The sequence below is a fragment of the Mercenaria mercenaria genome, chromosome 2 (assembly GCF_021730395.1).
Source record: "Mercenaria mercenaria strain notata chromosome 2, MADL_Memer_1, whole genome shotgun sequence".
NCBI lineage: Eukaryota > Metazoa > Mollusca > Bivalvia > Venerida > Veneridae > Mercenaria > Mercenaria mercenaria.
This window is the reverse complement of record NC_069362.1, coordinates 1,283,309-1,299,796: the sequence shown is the minus strand read 5'-3', so window position 1 is coordinate 1,299,796 and position 16,488 is coordinate 1,283,309. Positions and strand designations below refer to the sequence as shown.

At 37.0% G+C, this 16,488-nt stretch overlaps 1 long non-coding RNA gene across 5 annotated transcripts in view; it reads right to left on the bottom strand.

The window, feature by feature from the left end:
• Positions 1-5,204: 5,204 nt before the first annotated feature.
• Positions 5,205-16,488, bottom strand: part of LOC123532910 (uncharacterized) — a 59,980-nt gene continuing 48,696 nt past the window's right edge. For 3 of the 5 annotated variants that reach the window (XR_008368050.1, XR_008368049.1, XR_008368053.1), the window contains 3 exons: positions 12,722-12,866; positions 7,927-8,037; positions 5,205-6,373 (listed from right to left, as the gene is read on the bottom strand). This is a non-coding gene — a long non-coding RNA (uncharacterized LOC123532910). Of the gene's footprint in view, positions 6,374-7,926; positions 8,038-8,683; positions 8,775-12,721; positions 12,867-16,488 lie in introns of all 5 variants that reach the window. The other 2 variants (XR_008368054.1, XR_008368052.1) reach the window with 2 other exon arrangements.

Sequence of the window (16,488 nt, the reverse complement as noted above, 5' to 3'; positions counted from 1 at the left end):
CCAAAATTGTGACCTCTAGAGTGTTAATTAGCTTTTCCTTTGATTTGACCTGGTGACCTAGTTTTTGACCCCAGATGACCCAATATTGAACTCATCCAAGATTTTATTGAGGGTTAAATTCTGACCAAGTTTCATTAAGATTGGGCCAAAAATGTATCCTCTAGAGTGTTAACAAGCTTTTCCTTTGATTTGACCTGGTGTCCTAGTTTTTAACCCCAGATGACCCAATATAGAACTCATCCAAGATTTTATTGAAGGTAACATTCTGACAAAGATTCATTAAGACTGGGCCAAAATTGTGACCTCTAGAGTGTTAACACTTAAAATGTTGACGACGCCGGACGGACGACTGACGATGGACACAGGGCGGTCACAAAAGCTCATCTTGAGCACTTCATGCTCAGGTGAGCTAGAAACTGGCTGCTTTTTTAAGAATCAACTGTTACTGTGACATTTAATTATGAATGTAGCCCTATCTGGAAAATTGATTTATATATGTATATATAAGTAAAGTTAAATACATTTAATAAGGATGTTATACAATTGAAGTAAATATCTAAACAAAATTTTCCGATGTACAATCAAGTAACCCCTGGGGCGGGGCCAATTTTACCCCAGGGGTCATGATTTGAACAAAGTTTGTAGAAGTCGACTAGGCAATGTTACATATCGAATATCTAAGATCTAGGCCTTCTGGTTTATTTTAAGCAAATTTATGAAGATTTCCCTATGTACAATAAAGTAACCCCTGGGGCTGGGTCAATTTGACCCTGGGGGGTCAAGATTTGAACAAATTTTGTAGAGGTCCACTAGGCAATGCTACATGTCGAATATCTAAGCTCTAGGCCTTCTGGTTTATTTTTAGAAAATATTGAAGATTTTTCTATGTACAATCAAGTAACCCCATGGGGCGGGGCCAATTTGACCCCGGGGGTCATGATTTGAAGAAATTTTGTAGAGGTCTACTAGGCAATGCTACAAGTCAAATATCTAAGACCTAGGCCTTCTGGTTTATTTTGAGAAATTTTTTGAAGATTTTCCTATGTAAAATCAAGTGACCCCTGGGGCGGGGTCAATTTTGATCCTGGGGTCATGATTTGAATAAATGTTGTAGAGGTCCACTAGGCAATGCTACATGTGAAATATCTAAGCTCTAGGCCTTCCGGTTTATTTTAAGAAAATTTTTGAAGATTTTCATATGTAAAATCAAGCGACCCCTAGGGCGGGGTCAATTTTGACCCCGGGGGTCATGATTTGAACAACTTTAATAGAGGTCCACTAGGCAATGCTACATGTCAAATATCTAAGCTCTAGGGCTTCTGCTTTTTGAGAAGAAGATTTTTTAAGGTTTTCCTATGTAAAATTAAGTGACCCCTGGGGCGGGGTCAATTTTGACCCCGGGGGTCTGATTTGAACAAATTTTGTAGAGGTCCACTAGGCAATGCTACAAGTGAAACATCTAAGACCTAGGCCTTCTGCTTTATTTTTAGAAATTTTTTGAAGATTTTCCTATGTAAAATCAAGTGACCCCTGGGGCGGGGTCAATTTTGACCCCGGGGTCATGATTTGAACAATTTTAGTAGAGGTCCATTAGGCAATGCTACATGTCAAATATCTAAGGTCTAGGGCTTCTGGTTTTCGAGAAGAAGATTTTTTAAGATTTTTCTATGTAAAATCAAGTGACCCCTGGGGCGGGGTCAATTTTGACCACGGGGTCATGATTTGAACAAACTTGGTAGAGGTCCACTAGGCAATGCTTCACACCAAATATCTAAGCTCTAGGGCTTCTGGTTTTTGAGAAGAAGATTTTTAAAGTTTTTCCTTTCGGTTGCCATGGCAACCAGAGTTCTGCATGGAATTCAATTCTTTGAATAATTTTTAGAGAAGACCATCCAAGGAACATCCCTGTGAAGTTTCATCAAAATTGGCCTGTTGGTTTAGGAGGAGATGTTGTTTAAAGGAAAGTGTGGACGGACGGACGGACGGACGGACGCCGGACGGACGCCGGACGGTGAGCGATCACAATAGCTCACCCTGAGCACTTTGTGCTCTGGTGAGCTAAAAAGAAATATTTTACTGAAAGACAGCCATTGGATATCTTTAAACAACTCTCTCCATTAATGAGTTGATTAAAAGAAATACAGAAACTTTGGTACACTTTCTTTCATATTGTCCCAATTCATTGCATTGACATGTTACTGTATACAATGCTGGTGTTAAAAATTTGCAACCAAACTGAGACTCGAACCAAGACGTCAAAACATAATGCTTTACCAACAGGCTATTTCCCCTTATTTCTTTTATGAAATCTTAACCGTGTATATTATTTTGCTTGGTTGCATTCCATGCTTCCAAAGGATCTATATATAGGTTACATTATACAAAACTGTTTGTGAAATTCTATCTCAAATTTCAGTGGGTACCTTAAAAATAAAGTAATTACAGGCTTTGAAGACTGTTGAACTGCGACGCCCCACATTGAGCCCAAAATGATACACAATGAGAAAAATGTTCAGCCAGACTGGAATTGGAAACTGGAGTCTTGAAACACTGTTCCAATGCTTTATCAAATAAGCTACTGCACCCTGTACAATATTTTCTCAAGTTTCTTAATACATATGGTCAGGTATAACATTTCCCAGTTGGCATTTGTACAATTAGCATTAGCCTTGTATAGTAATTATCAATTATCAGACTCAATAACAGTCCCTAGGTAAAAGCTTAAGCATGACCCATAATCAGGATATTTCAAATCAAACTTAACAACTTAGAAACTTTTACAGGAAAACTTATTACTTGTCTTTATTCTTACAATTCAATTAAACTTAAGAAAAGCAAAACATATTATCATAATGTAACTAAACAGATTTGCTCAACTTATGACCTCACAATCTACTAGCATATAACACTCATACAGAATTTGCCACAACTACTGTAATGCTGACTGGTACACAAACAAGAAATGTAACAATTTTTCACAAGTTGTCACCCACACTTAAACAAAGTTGTTTGAAAAACACATGTATATGCCCTCTCCCCCAATAATGGCCTGTATGAGGTTATGTTCAGCCTCACGTTATGTGATGACCTTGGCTTTTGACATACAGATCAAAACATATGTCATCTACAACCACAGGTTAACATTTTATAATCATAGGCAATGTGACCTTGACCTTTAACCTACTACACCTCAATGAAAAGTGCAATTATTCTATTAAGTTTCAAGGTTGTGGACCCAAATATTAGCTCCAGTCATTAATCCGAAAACCATCATTTCAACATCAATAGTGATCAATGTACTGACAACAATCACCTTATGAAGTCAAACAGCTGTAGACCCAGTCATTCTCCAGAAAAACACAATATAGGACAGTCAGATTTGACCTGAGCTCAATCTGTGACCTTGACCTTAGACCCACCGGCCCAGATCTTAAACTCGGCACATTTTGTCTGGTCACCACCTACTTATATGCCAAGTTTAAAGTCAAAAACTTCAATGCTTTGAAGTTATGTTCAAGACATAAAATTGCATGTCAGATTTGACCTCCGACCTCAATGTGTTTCCTTGCCCTTTGATCTACAAACTCTTTTATGCTCAGTTTATCGTCTCATTGCAACCTACCAATATGCCAAGTTACAAGTCAATAAATGCTTTAAAGTTATGCTCCAGGCACAAATTATTATGGATGAACAGACGGATGGCGGCTTCCTCACATAATACATCCAGTTTTTCCAAAACAGGGGTACAAGTATTTGTAGTGTTAGTACACATTTATACTGTGCGTATATCATGTGTGTACTATTACCTAACACAGTGTTCTGTTTATACACAAATACAAGTTAATTGTATGTTTACATACATACTAGCAAGTATTCTTGCATAAAACCTTTGTTTTTTGCCGATTTCGACCATGCACAAACAGGGAAAAAAACGTGTACAAACAAGGAGATTCTCGTGAGCACGCGCTGTTGGTGAACGTTTTGAATATGCTGTTGCGGGTCCAACGTAAGCAAATTATGGATCCCGAATCAATTTTGGCCGAAGTCGAAAGGTCCTAGACTTCATCTGCATTTTTATTAAAAATATCATTTTTCAATCTAACTTTACTTTAACTTGTAGTAAGTGCTACCTCTCTTGATACGCGACTGCACTGACGTTCCTTATTATTGTATTATTACGCGTATTTGACTCAAAGTAAGTTTACATGCCGCGATTTAATCCCTGAAAATGACATGCAAACAATATTTACAAAAATACAATTTCGTTTTTCAAATTAATTTGAATCGAGAAAGTTGACATGCGTACTTTAAATCTTACATTGAAACTTTAAAAAAATGTTTGTGTCTATCTATGCAGTCTACTGATGTAGTGATGGTGTGTAATGTAAAGCATAAACATGATGAAGCGTTAAGTTTGAAGGATTTTTCCATAGTTAATGAACATTTGATGAACAGAAGGTATTTATTATATATTTTTCAATTTATTTGTAGATCTCACCAACCATGTTTGAGTTTATGAATTCAATATAAGTTGATTATATCGATGTTGGAAAAATTCAAAATTTTGTGTTTATCAAACTTTGATCGCGATGGGGTTGGGTGCAAATCAAAATTTTCTACGAGATTTCATTTCTAACGATATGAAGAATATAGGTATCGATACCAATTTCTATTGCACGATAATGTTTACAAAAAAGCGTAAGGGACAGACTATCAATTTAAACTAAGCAGAATTTTGTTCTGTCTGCATCTCACTACACCTGCAAATATTGTGTAAAGACAGGATGCCGTGTATGCCCTTTTCTCATAATTCCGAGTCTCTAGACCTAAAGTTCCTACCGATATATCGGAAAAAGTAGGAATCATACTTATTTTACATATATTTATAGAAATTACCACATCAAGAATGTCCGTTCAGCATGTATAAAATATGCACTGTTTCTGTTGGCCCTGGAAATGCATAAATAAAACATGTGTCCATAACCTGAAACGGCCGACTTCGATCGGCTAATGTCAGCTGAATAGTCTTGTTTTTTCGATATTTCCAGCACTTTAGTTGTGTTTTATGCAAGAATAGCGATAACACACGTTTGTTTCGTGAAACAACATCTGCAGAATCCCTCGGGCTATGTTGGTGCACTCGCCCTACGGGCTCGTGCACCAACCAATCCCTTGGGATTCTGCAGATGTTGTTACACAAAAAAACGTTCGTTAACCCTACAATTGTTCATATTTTCAAATCTTTACATGGCAGTCTGAAAGACAGCTAAATCCCCCATCCCGTCACTGTTATGGATAGTGAAAGGGTAAACCTTTGACCTTGACCTTGAACTGATATGACTGTCTCATGAGTTTGCACATCATCTTGATAAGGTGACTTCTATTAAAGTTTGATGAAAATCCTTCAAGGGGTTTACGAGATACACAGCTCAAACCTTTGACCTCGAGTTGTGACCTTGACCTTGAGTTGACATAGCTGAATCATGAGTTCTTAATGTGGTAATCATTTGACCCAAGTTTAATGAAAATCCTTCAAGGGGTTTAGGAGATTCAGAGTGATCACAAAATGGAAGGCTCAAACCTTTGACCCAGAGTTCTGACCTTGACCTTGAGCCAACATGGCTGACTCGAGTTCTGCACATCATCTTGATGAGGTGACCATTTGACCCAAGTTTCATGAAAATCCTTCAAGGGGTTAAGGAGGTATGGAGTGGACAGGAAAGTGTTACGGACGGACAGACGGAAGGATGGATGGACGGAGACCATTCCTATAACAGTCAGCAACAGAACAATGGAAATTTTAGAAATTAACACATCCTTTAATTTCCAAAGAATATATGAATTTAATATAATGTACTTAATCATAATACTTATATCAATACAGTTTATCATGTCAGTTATTGTGCACCGTTGTTTGTAAACAACTAATTTTTACTTTTATGACAGACAGGAAATCAAACAACATTTCTAACTAATCAATGTTTCTTGAACATACACATTTCTTTCAAGTGTAATCAAAATCCACTATAAGAATATTAATGTAAAACATCCTTCTGCGAGGTAGTCCCTTTCAACCACAGACACACAAATCAAACAAGATTGTCTCCTTATGGTGTTGGCCCAGTACAATTTCTCTTTCTTTGCTGCTGAAGACAAGCACTTTTGGACATGGAGAAAATTACAGCATTGGCAGCTCTGTATTTCTAAAGATTAACATTGGCCCGGTCAATCTTGCCACAGAAACACTTTCATCAACAATGAATTTTTTTTTGCTACTCATCAAAGTATTCAGTCATTGTTCAAATTTCCAATAAACGTCTGTCAAGGCAACAAGTCTGGAGTAGTTTTCTGATTCTTCCACAGATATGTAGTCCTGAAAAACACAGACAGAATAACAGTGAAAGATATAAGAAAAGACCAAAATTGTATAGTGTCAATAAATACATTTGAAATTTAACAATTCAACGTAAAGATTGCTTCAAATTGGGAACTTCAAAATTTCTAAGAACTACTTCCTCTTCCTAGGATACAACGTCCCGGATGTACTTCAATACAGAGGTGACGCCAAATCTTACTAAATTTTAAATTAACCAAAATTTTTACACATATTCTTGTAAATTAGGGTATTATGAGAAATGTTAAACAAGGCATTCTCACTGCAATCCAAATTCTGTACTGCAGTATCACGATAAACATGATACCTACTTTGCTGGAAAATTGGCTGGGAAACTGGTATTTCAAGTTAAAAATACTGGTACTGGTGATAAACCCGGACAGATGATAAAGTCAACCACCTTGGAATTATTCAATTGCAATCAGTTATTCATATTATTGAACACACCATCTAATAGCAACTACTTACAACACCAACTGGTGTAAACAAAAACAAAATTAGTAAATATTCTGTATAAATAAATGACTTACATTTATCAGTATAACAAAATATTTATCCAAAATTATTGGAGAAGAGGGTGGGTTTTTTTACGCATGCTCACTGTCAACACATAAAGGCCTGACATTGGGTCACTTTTCATTATTTGATCCGGAATGACTGTTGCAGCATTTTTGGGAAAGATTCAATATAATACTATGAGGAAAATTTTGTAAATGACAAAGTGGTTGAATTTATCATCAGTCAACATTTGCACAGTCCCCATTTTACATACCCCTACTAAATATGATTTTTAATTATGTAAAGTTTTCAGCAAATGTTAAGATTTATTTTGATACCAACCATTGATAACAATTTGCAGAAATAAAAAAGTTACAGGTAAAAATCCTCATATCCGGGTTTATCATCAGTACCAGTAGGTACGTTAGAAAAATGTTCACATCTTTGAAAATATCTGATGGATTTTCATGAAATAAAGTTTGATGTCCCCAACTGGTCTTGAAAGATCTTTTATGCAACAGTATGCCTTATTCTTTTTTTTGTAAAATGGTATATCAAATAAGAAATTACTACAAGAAATAGGGAATTTTTCGTAAACCCCCCCCCCCCCCCCTACCCCATCAGATTTGCCGATTAAAATGATATAGTAAAATTGATATTTCAAAGACTTAAAGGACAAAATTTCAAAAGAAAGACCAATTATGATTATTACAACTATTTTCTGAAAGGAAATCATACCTATATACCATACTGTTTACTTATAGTATAAGTTAAGATCAAAAGTGATTAACTAAGACTTATCACCTCTTACTGATGCATTACAAGCAGAGTTTCTGATAGCTGAATTAGCATAATTATATTATCACTACAAAAACAGCAAAGAACAAATGTGTTAATGATGGTACAAAAACTACTACTAGTTATACTATTGCCTCAAATATTTACATTACATGTATAGAATTCAACATGTCAAAGTGAAAACTTAAAGAGAGATCTAGCTGGAGGACATTTCAAGCCAAGACATAAGAAATCACCTTCTTCCTCCTAGAGCTGTGACAAATCCTGGATGTAGTTCAAATGTAAACGAAGACCAGGTGGATAAGGGCTGCTGCAAGAAACCTGAGCTTTGGCTACAACAACCAGATCTGAAAATTGAATTAAAACCATTATGGATTTGGATCAACTGATCTACATTATGAACAATGTCTATAAACAACATAGTTCTGGAAAGCGAAAAAACTTGAATATTTCACTACCCAGGGAAGAGAAATATGGACTAGTCTTCAAGTGCATTGCCTGAGATCTCCTTTCAAATAAAATGGTAAACTACAAAAGACTCTGGAACTGCAAAGGAGAAGCAATCAATATGCTACTTGCATCTGCCCTTCAGGATACAGCCATTATTGTCATATTCAATATTTCAGGGATCAAATTTAACATTTTTCTCACTAGCAATTTTTTTCCACTAGCAACATGGTGGGTTCCACTTGCAATTATCTAAAGACTGTTTTATGTGCTAAATTTATTGAGTTGCTTTGTTGTTGTTTGCTTTTCATATAAAATTTAAATGTTCAGCTCCATTTCCAACTTTTTCATGGTTCCAACAGGCTGGGACTTTCTGGTTTCGAAAGTAGGAACCAAAGTACTCAATGATTTATTGGACTTTTACTAATTTCTTTCAGGTCATTGTCTGTGGTGTCACTAGCATTTTAGGCCTCCATGGGCCTTTTCCGCCCAAAAAAACTCCTTATCACCAAGCAGAATGAAAACAAATATTGTCAAGATGCTTACTTAGATATTCCAATAATAAGGTAGCAGGGTACACTTCAATTTTGGCCCCCATCAATATTTGTTATAATTAGAACTTCAAGATTTTGGACATCTGTAAATTAAAGTGAGAGATAATGATTGTTAATTTTTTAGAAAATTTAAACAGCCGATACAGGTAAAATTCTGATGTCAGTTGTAAAACTAACTGTTGACAGATTTGTATGAATCGATGAGTCACCTTGGCACGGGAAATTCAAATCATAGAAGGGTTCCATGCTTGCTGATTGATACTCAGGAACATTTTTGCTATTTTGTCAAAAAAACAAGATGGATGGGCCCCCATTCCATTAATATCATGTTGTTCAGAAGGGACTATTAAATTGAGAAATGCAATAAAATTGGACATTGTTCCTGCAACAGGATCATTGCAGGCTGTTAAATAAGTGCAAAATTGATGATTTTGGCACGTTATTTTCAATGGATGGTTTAAAACTTTCTGTATTCTTTTATGAGAGTCCTGATCTTGTCATTAATTAAAAGCACAAAACATGCACACTATTTATACAAGAGGGTCATGATGACCCTGAATCGCTCACCTGAGTAATATGTTACATGTTTCAAATGTCAAACTGATGATTTTTAGAAATTTTTTGGAAGATTTTCCGATGTACAATCAGGTAACCCCTGGGGCGGGGCCAATTTTACCCCGGGGGTCATGATTTGAAAAAAGTTTGAAGTCTACTAGGCAATATTACATATCAGATATCTAAGATCTAGGCCTTCTGGTTTATTTTTAGCAAATTTATGAAGATTTCCCTATGTACAATCAAGTAACCCCTGGGGCTGGGACAATTTGACCCCGGGGGTCATGATTTGAACAAATTTTGTAGAGGTCCACTAGGCAATGCTATATGTCAAATATTTAAACTCTAGGCCTTCTGGTTTATTTTTAGAAAATTTTGAAGATTTCTCTATGTACAATCAAGTAACCCTATGGGGCGGGGGCAATTTGACCCTGGGGGGGGGGGGGGGGGGGGGGTCATGATTTGAACAAATTTTGTAGAAGTCTACTAGGTAATGCTACATGTCAAATATCTAAGATCTAGGCCTTCTGGTTTATTTTTAGAAATTTTTTGAAGATTTTCCTATGTAAAATCAAGTGACCCCTGGGGCGGGGTCAATTTTGATAACGGGGGTCATGATTTGAACAAATTTTGTAGATGTCCATTAGGCAATGCTTCATGTGAAATATCTAAGCTCTAGGCATTCTGGTTTATTTTTAGAAAATTTTTGAAGATTTTCCTATGTAAAATCAAGTGACCCCTGGGGTGGGGTCAATTTTGACCCCGGGGGTCATGACTTGAACAAATTTTGTAGAAGTCCACTAGGCAATGCTACATGTGAAATATCTAAGCTCTAGGCGTTCTGGTTTATTTTTAGAAAATTTTTGAAAATTTTCCTAGATGTAAAATCAAGTGACCCTTGGGGTGGGGTCAATTTTGACCCTGGGGTCATGATTTGAACAACTTTAGTAGAGGTCCACTAGGCAATGCTACATGTCAAATATCTAAGATGTAGGCCTTCTGGTTTTTGAGAGGAAGATTTTTTAAGATTTTCTTATGTAAAATCAAGCGACCCCTGGGGCGGGGTCAATTTTGACCCCGGGGTCATGATTTGAACAAATTTGGTAGAGGTCCATGAGGCAATGCTTCACACCAAATATCTAAGCTCTAGGGCTTCTGGTTTTTGAGAGGAAGATTTTTTAAGATTTTCTTATGTAAAATCAAGTGACCCCTGGGGTGGGGTCAATTTTGACCCCAGGGTCATGATTTGAACAAATTTTGTAGAAGTCCACTAGGCAATGCTACATGTGAAATATCTAAGCTCTAGGCCTTCTGGTTTATTTTTAGAAAATTTTTGAAGATTTTCCTATGTAAAATCAAGTGACCCTTGGGGTGGGGTCAATTTTGACCCTGGGGTCATGATTTGAACAACTTTAGTAGAGGTCCACTAGGCAATGCTACATGTCAAATATCTAAGCTCTAGGGCTTCTGGTTTTTGATAGGAAGATTTTTTAAGATTTTCTTATGTAAAATCAAGTGACCCCTGGGGCGGGGTCAATTTTGACCCCAGGGTCATGATTTGAACAAATTTGGTAGAGGTCCCTTAGGCAATGCTTCATACCAAATATCTAAGCTCTAGGGCTTCTGGTTTTTGAGAGGAAGATTTTTTAAGATTTTCTTATGTAAAATTAAGTGACCCCTGGGGTGGGGTCAATTTTGACCCCGGGGTCATGATTTGAACAAATTTGGTAGAGGTCCATTAGGCAATGCTTCACACCAAACAGGGGTCTAGCTAGGTCCAAATTTTTGGGAGAAGTCACTTCTCCCTCAAGCTGTTTTAGGGAGAAGTGGGGAGACTTTAGGGAGAAGTGGGAAGACTTTCTACCGCAATGATTTGAGTGATTCGAAAGGTGGCTGTAATTTTCTTGTTTCTTGATAAAAAACATTGATGTGACCGTTCATTTTCTTAGTTAGATCATTTCCCATACAGTGGTTATCGTTTTCTTACAAAATTCTGAAAAAAGTCGTTTTCAAATTCAAGCCGATGCTATAAATGTAACACGCCGAATTTTGGTTATATCTTGTACATGTATGAAGTGTTTATTATTAACACCGAGCAAAGAAGTAGAAGTGTATTTATTTTTTATAGCTCTTTGCACCGAGTCATTCACCGAAGAATGTCAGTATCTCACTCGAAATATAAAACTGAAAGTAAAATGTGTACAGTAATCTAGAAATACATATTCAAATAAATTCATCGATGGGAGTCAATTTAACGTAGTTAATACATTACATGTCGTTCTTTTATTATAGATAACAAATAATTGTGAACCATATTCCAATTAATCGCATAGTTAATCAGCAGTTTCTTTAATAAAACATTGTGTTTTTTTTGCACTCGAACATGTTGACAATTAACGCGAAGTGTCAAAGACGTAAACGCGGCGCTGATTGGCTTAACACAATAGACTCTGGTGTATCGGATAATTTGATTCGCTTTCACACTTCTCGGCATAATCTCGCAAGTACCTGAGGTAGGCGGAGCTTAAATTATGCTGCCGGCGTGTGTTTGTGTATTCGACACTCATTATGACACGGTGCAAATTGTCAACAGTCTGGGTAGCAGTAATTAGAGTGCGGAAATCAAAGAAAATCGGGCGACTTGCATTTCGCTTTGAGGTTAGATTTGAGCGAAGTTTGAAGTTCTAGAGCGCCTATTTCGCTCAAGTCGCCCAGTCGCGAGAGCCCTGCCAAATATCTAAGCTCTAGCGCTTCTGGCTTTTGAGAAGAAGATTTTTAAAGATTTTCCTTTCGGTTGCCATGGCAACCAGAGTTCTGCATGGAATTCAATTCTTTGAACAATTTTGAAAGGGGGCCACCCAGGGATCATTCCTGTGAAGTTTGGTGTAATTCTGCCTAGTGGTTTTCAAGAAGATTTTTTTAGAAAATGTTGACGGACGGACGACGGATGATGGACATTGAGCGGTCACAAAAGCTCACCATGAGCCTTTGGCTCAGGTGAGCTAAAAATGGCCACCCTGATTCTGTTCATTAGGAAAGTGACCAAGCCCAAAACTTGCGAATCTAAGTGTACCTGCTACCTTACATTTGCACAACAGCAACAAGCATCTACAAGTGGTCACATGATTATCGGTAAAATAACTACCCACAGGAGCTTTTAAAGAACAAAGGACATTTTGAGCGAATTCGTTGATTTTCAAACGTGATCGCGAAAATATTCTAGTGCCATGATCTCCAACACCAATGTTTTTATTCTTACTCGAATTTCCCGAATTAGCGAACGCTAAATTTAATCCCTGAAACATAAAAATTGGAGATAGATTAGGGAAAATTGATTTGTTTTTGGAAACATTTTCTGAAGGGAAGATGCCGTCACTTTCCTAGTAAAAATAAACCCCTGAGGCCAGATGTAGTGCTATCACAGAAAAATTTCGTATCAATGACAATGAGTTGACAGAAGAAGTAAATTGCTTACCGGCAATGAGAGCAGCTACTCTACAGCATAATATGCCTGGAACTGCAGCTTCTGCCTAACTCACTCAATAGTTTGCTCTGGTCTAGGGAGTGTTGGTGATTGGTGGTTTCATTGTAAGTTTCTACCAACACATGGAATTCTTTACCTGCAAATGAACAAAAATGACCTTGAGCATTTGTCAGCCATTCTTGAGATAAAACTCAACGGGTGTGCCATTTTGAGTGTGACAAGCAACAATTCTGCAATTAATTAATTGACACATGAGCTTATATTAAAATATTTTACAGACTGGGCAGGACAAGATCAAGTTGACTTTTGACCTTAAAGTGTGACCTTGACCTCAGAGCTATGGGTCTGCATATTATGCATGACACATTGTCTTGTCATGGGGAACTTTTGTGTCCAGGAGTATTAAAATCCGTTATTGAATGACAGAGTTATGGACTGGAAAGGAAAAGAAAATATTGACATTTGACCTCCAAGTGTGACCTTGACCTTTCAAATAGGGGTTGGATGTTGTGCAAGACATGTCTCCTTATTATGAGGTACATTTGTGCCAAGTATTATTAAAATCCCTTCATGGATGACAAAGATATGGATCAGACAGGAATGAAATCTATTGACTTTTGTCCTTGAAGTGTGACCTTGACCTCTGAGCCAGGGGTCTGGGTTTTTGTGCCAAGTTATATTCAAATCCTATTTTGCTTGATAAAGTTATGAACCGGAAAGGAAAAAAAAAACTATTGATCTTTGATATCCAAGTGTGACCTTGACCTTTGAGCTAGGGTTCTTTGTGTTAAACATGAAACATTGTCTGATTACGGGGAACATTTATGCCAAGTAAAATTTCAATCCCTTGATGGATGACAGAATTCTGGACCAGACAGGAAACAGACCCTGTTCAAATCAAGTAAACATTTGAATGCCAAGTGTGACCTTGACCTTTAATCTAGGGGTCTGAAGTTGGTACAGATCATCAAGATAAAACATTCTGACCAGGTTTCATGAAGATAGGATCATAAATGAGGCCTCTAGAGTGTTAAAAAGCTTTTAATGTGATTTCAGCATGTGACCTTGTTTTTTTATCCCACATGGCCCAGATTCAAATACTTCATAGAGATCATCAAGATAAAACATTCTGACCAGGTTTCATGAAGATAGGGTCATAAATGTGGCCTCTAGAGTGTTAATAAGCTTTTCCTTTTATTTGAGCATGGGACCTAGATTTTGAATACACATCACCAAGGTTCAAACTTGGTCTTGGAATCATCATTATAAACATTCTGACCAAGTTTCATGAAGATAGGGTCTTAAATATGGCCTCTATAGAGTTTAAACAAACTTTTCCTTTGATTTGAGCGGGTGGCCTAGACTTTGACTCCACATGACCAAGTTTCAAGCTTGGCCTAGGAATCGTCAAGATAAACATTCTGACCAAGTTTCATAAGATAGGGTCTTAAATATGGCAACAAGCTATTTTTGCCCTTTCAGAGGCTATAACTCTGGAACTCATGGTTGGATAAAGCTGGTTAAAGAAAGGAACCAAAATCTTATGGTGATACAAATTGCGTGCAAGTTTGGTTAAAATCAAATCATAAATGGAACCACTATCATGCAGACAAGAAATAAATAGCTGACAGATGCAGGACGGACATCAAGTCACAAAAGCTCACACTGAGCCTCAGGTGAGCTAATAAAACACCTGTATTGTACTTTATCATATAAAAGGGAGGTAATTTCATGTATAAACAATATGGGTGCCCTAGGCCTTGACCTTTGCAATTGACATAATGTCTTGTAATGGTGAATACTTATGCCAAGTTATTTGAAGACACCAATGCATAAACAAGAGGGCCACGATGGCCCTATATAGCTCACCAGATTGACCTGGCCTACTGACTTAGTTTTTGACCCCACATGACCCAGTTTCAAACTTGACCTAGTGATCATCAAGGCAAACATTTTGACCAAGGTTCATAAAGATTGGATTACAACTGTGGCCTCTAGAGTGTTAACAAGCCTTTCCTTTGATTTGACCGTGTGACCTAGTTTTTGACCCCAAATGACCCAGATTCGAATCTGACCTAGAGGTCATCAAGACAAACATTCTGATCAGTTCTCATGAGTTTCCAACTAAGAGTGTTAACAAGATTTTCCTCTGATCTGGCCTATTGACCTAGTTTTTGACCCCATATGACCCAGTTTCAAACTTGACCTTGAGATCATCTATACAAACATTCTGACTAAGTTTCATAAAGATTAGATTTTAACTGCGGCCTCTATAGGGTGTTAACAAGCTTTTCCATTGACTTGACCATGTGACCTAGTTTTTGACCCCACATGACCCAGATTTGAATCTGACTAAGAGGTCATCACAACAAACATTCTGACAAATTCTCATGAGTTTCAAGCTTAAACTGTGGACTCTAAGTGTTAACAAGATTTTCCTTTGATCAGGCCTACTGACCTAATATTTGACCCCACATGACCCAGTTTCAATCTTAACCTAAAGATCATCTATACAAACATGTGTCATAAAGATTGAGTCACAAATGTGGCCTCTAGAGTGTTAACAAGGAAAATGTTGACGGACGACACACAATGGACGACGCACAACGACGGGCATTATGACCCGTCAATCTAGCTCACCTTGAGCACTTTGTGTTCTGGTGAGCTAAAAAGTTACTGAACAGAACTATAGTCAATGCGTTGACAAATGATGCATTTGACAGTCTGCTAAGCAATGCCCTTCAACATCAAAATGCCCCTAGCACCTAGAATGAGAAAAACATTTTTTTTGTAAAATATTTGTACTATTTCCCTCAAACACAAAGTGTTGAACATTAAGGTAGGTCTGCACACTTTCGATAAACCGGAAGTGATGGTGTAACATCAGTTTTCAAGAAAACGTAGAATATAAAGACAGGATTTGGCATACATAAATGAAAATCATATTATGAATTAAATTGCAACCTATGAGAAAATTTATTACAATGGCACTGTTGCTATATTTCTAAGGTCAAAATATGATACTAAAACATATCACAAGTTAGATAATTCAAAATAATGTCTTAAAATTAGCATGAAATATCCGGCTTACTTTAATCATGGTCAAATATCTCAAAAATAAGCACACGGAAAGTTATGATTTTCCCATATACTCCCATTATGAAATATTGTGAGAGGTCCCTATCTTGCAAATCAGTCTAGCAAAAAATCAAGCATACGACCCTATCTTTTTTACTTGCTGAATTATCTAGGTAATATTCTGAAGTTTTGAAAAATCAGAGTTTAATCAAATTTTACATTGTAGAAATAATTTCGATCCAAATGTGCAGAACTGCCTTAATGTACAGTTTATATTGCATGAATGTGATGCCTGTTGACTGGCTGGCACACCAAAATCTCTAAAAGGAACCAATAATGCAACACGGTGACTGGTTCATGTTCTATAACCAGCAGACGGTGGGTCTCTCCGATCTCTGTAACAAACTGACCGTAGCCTAACCTAGTTTGTTAATGCAATCACTCCAAAAAAGACATTTTCCATTTTCATGCAAGACACTGTTGATCTGCAGTTAGTTGCAGCATTGTTCTAAAATTTCATCTATCCTTAAAGAACTGTTTGAAAAAGCAATACAATAAAAATAGCGACTTTCAAAAAATTTAACAAGAGTGGCAGACTGTCACAAAATACACCTGCCATCAAACTTGACCTAATTCAAGGGCCATAATCCAAGAGTGCCTGGGACAATTTTCCTAGTTAT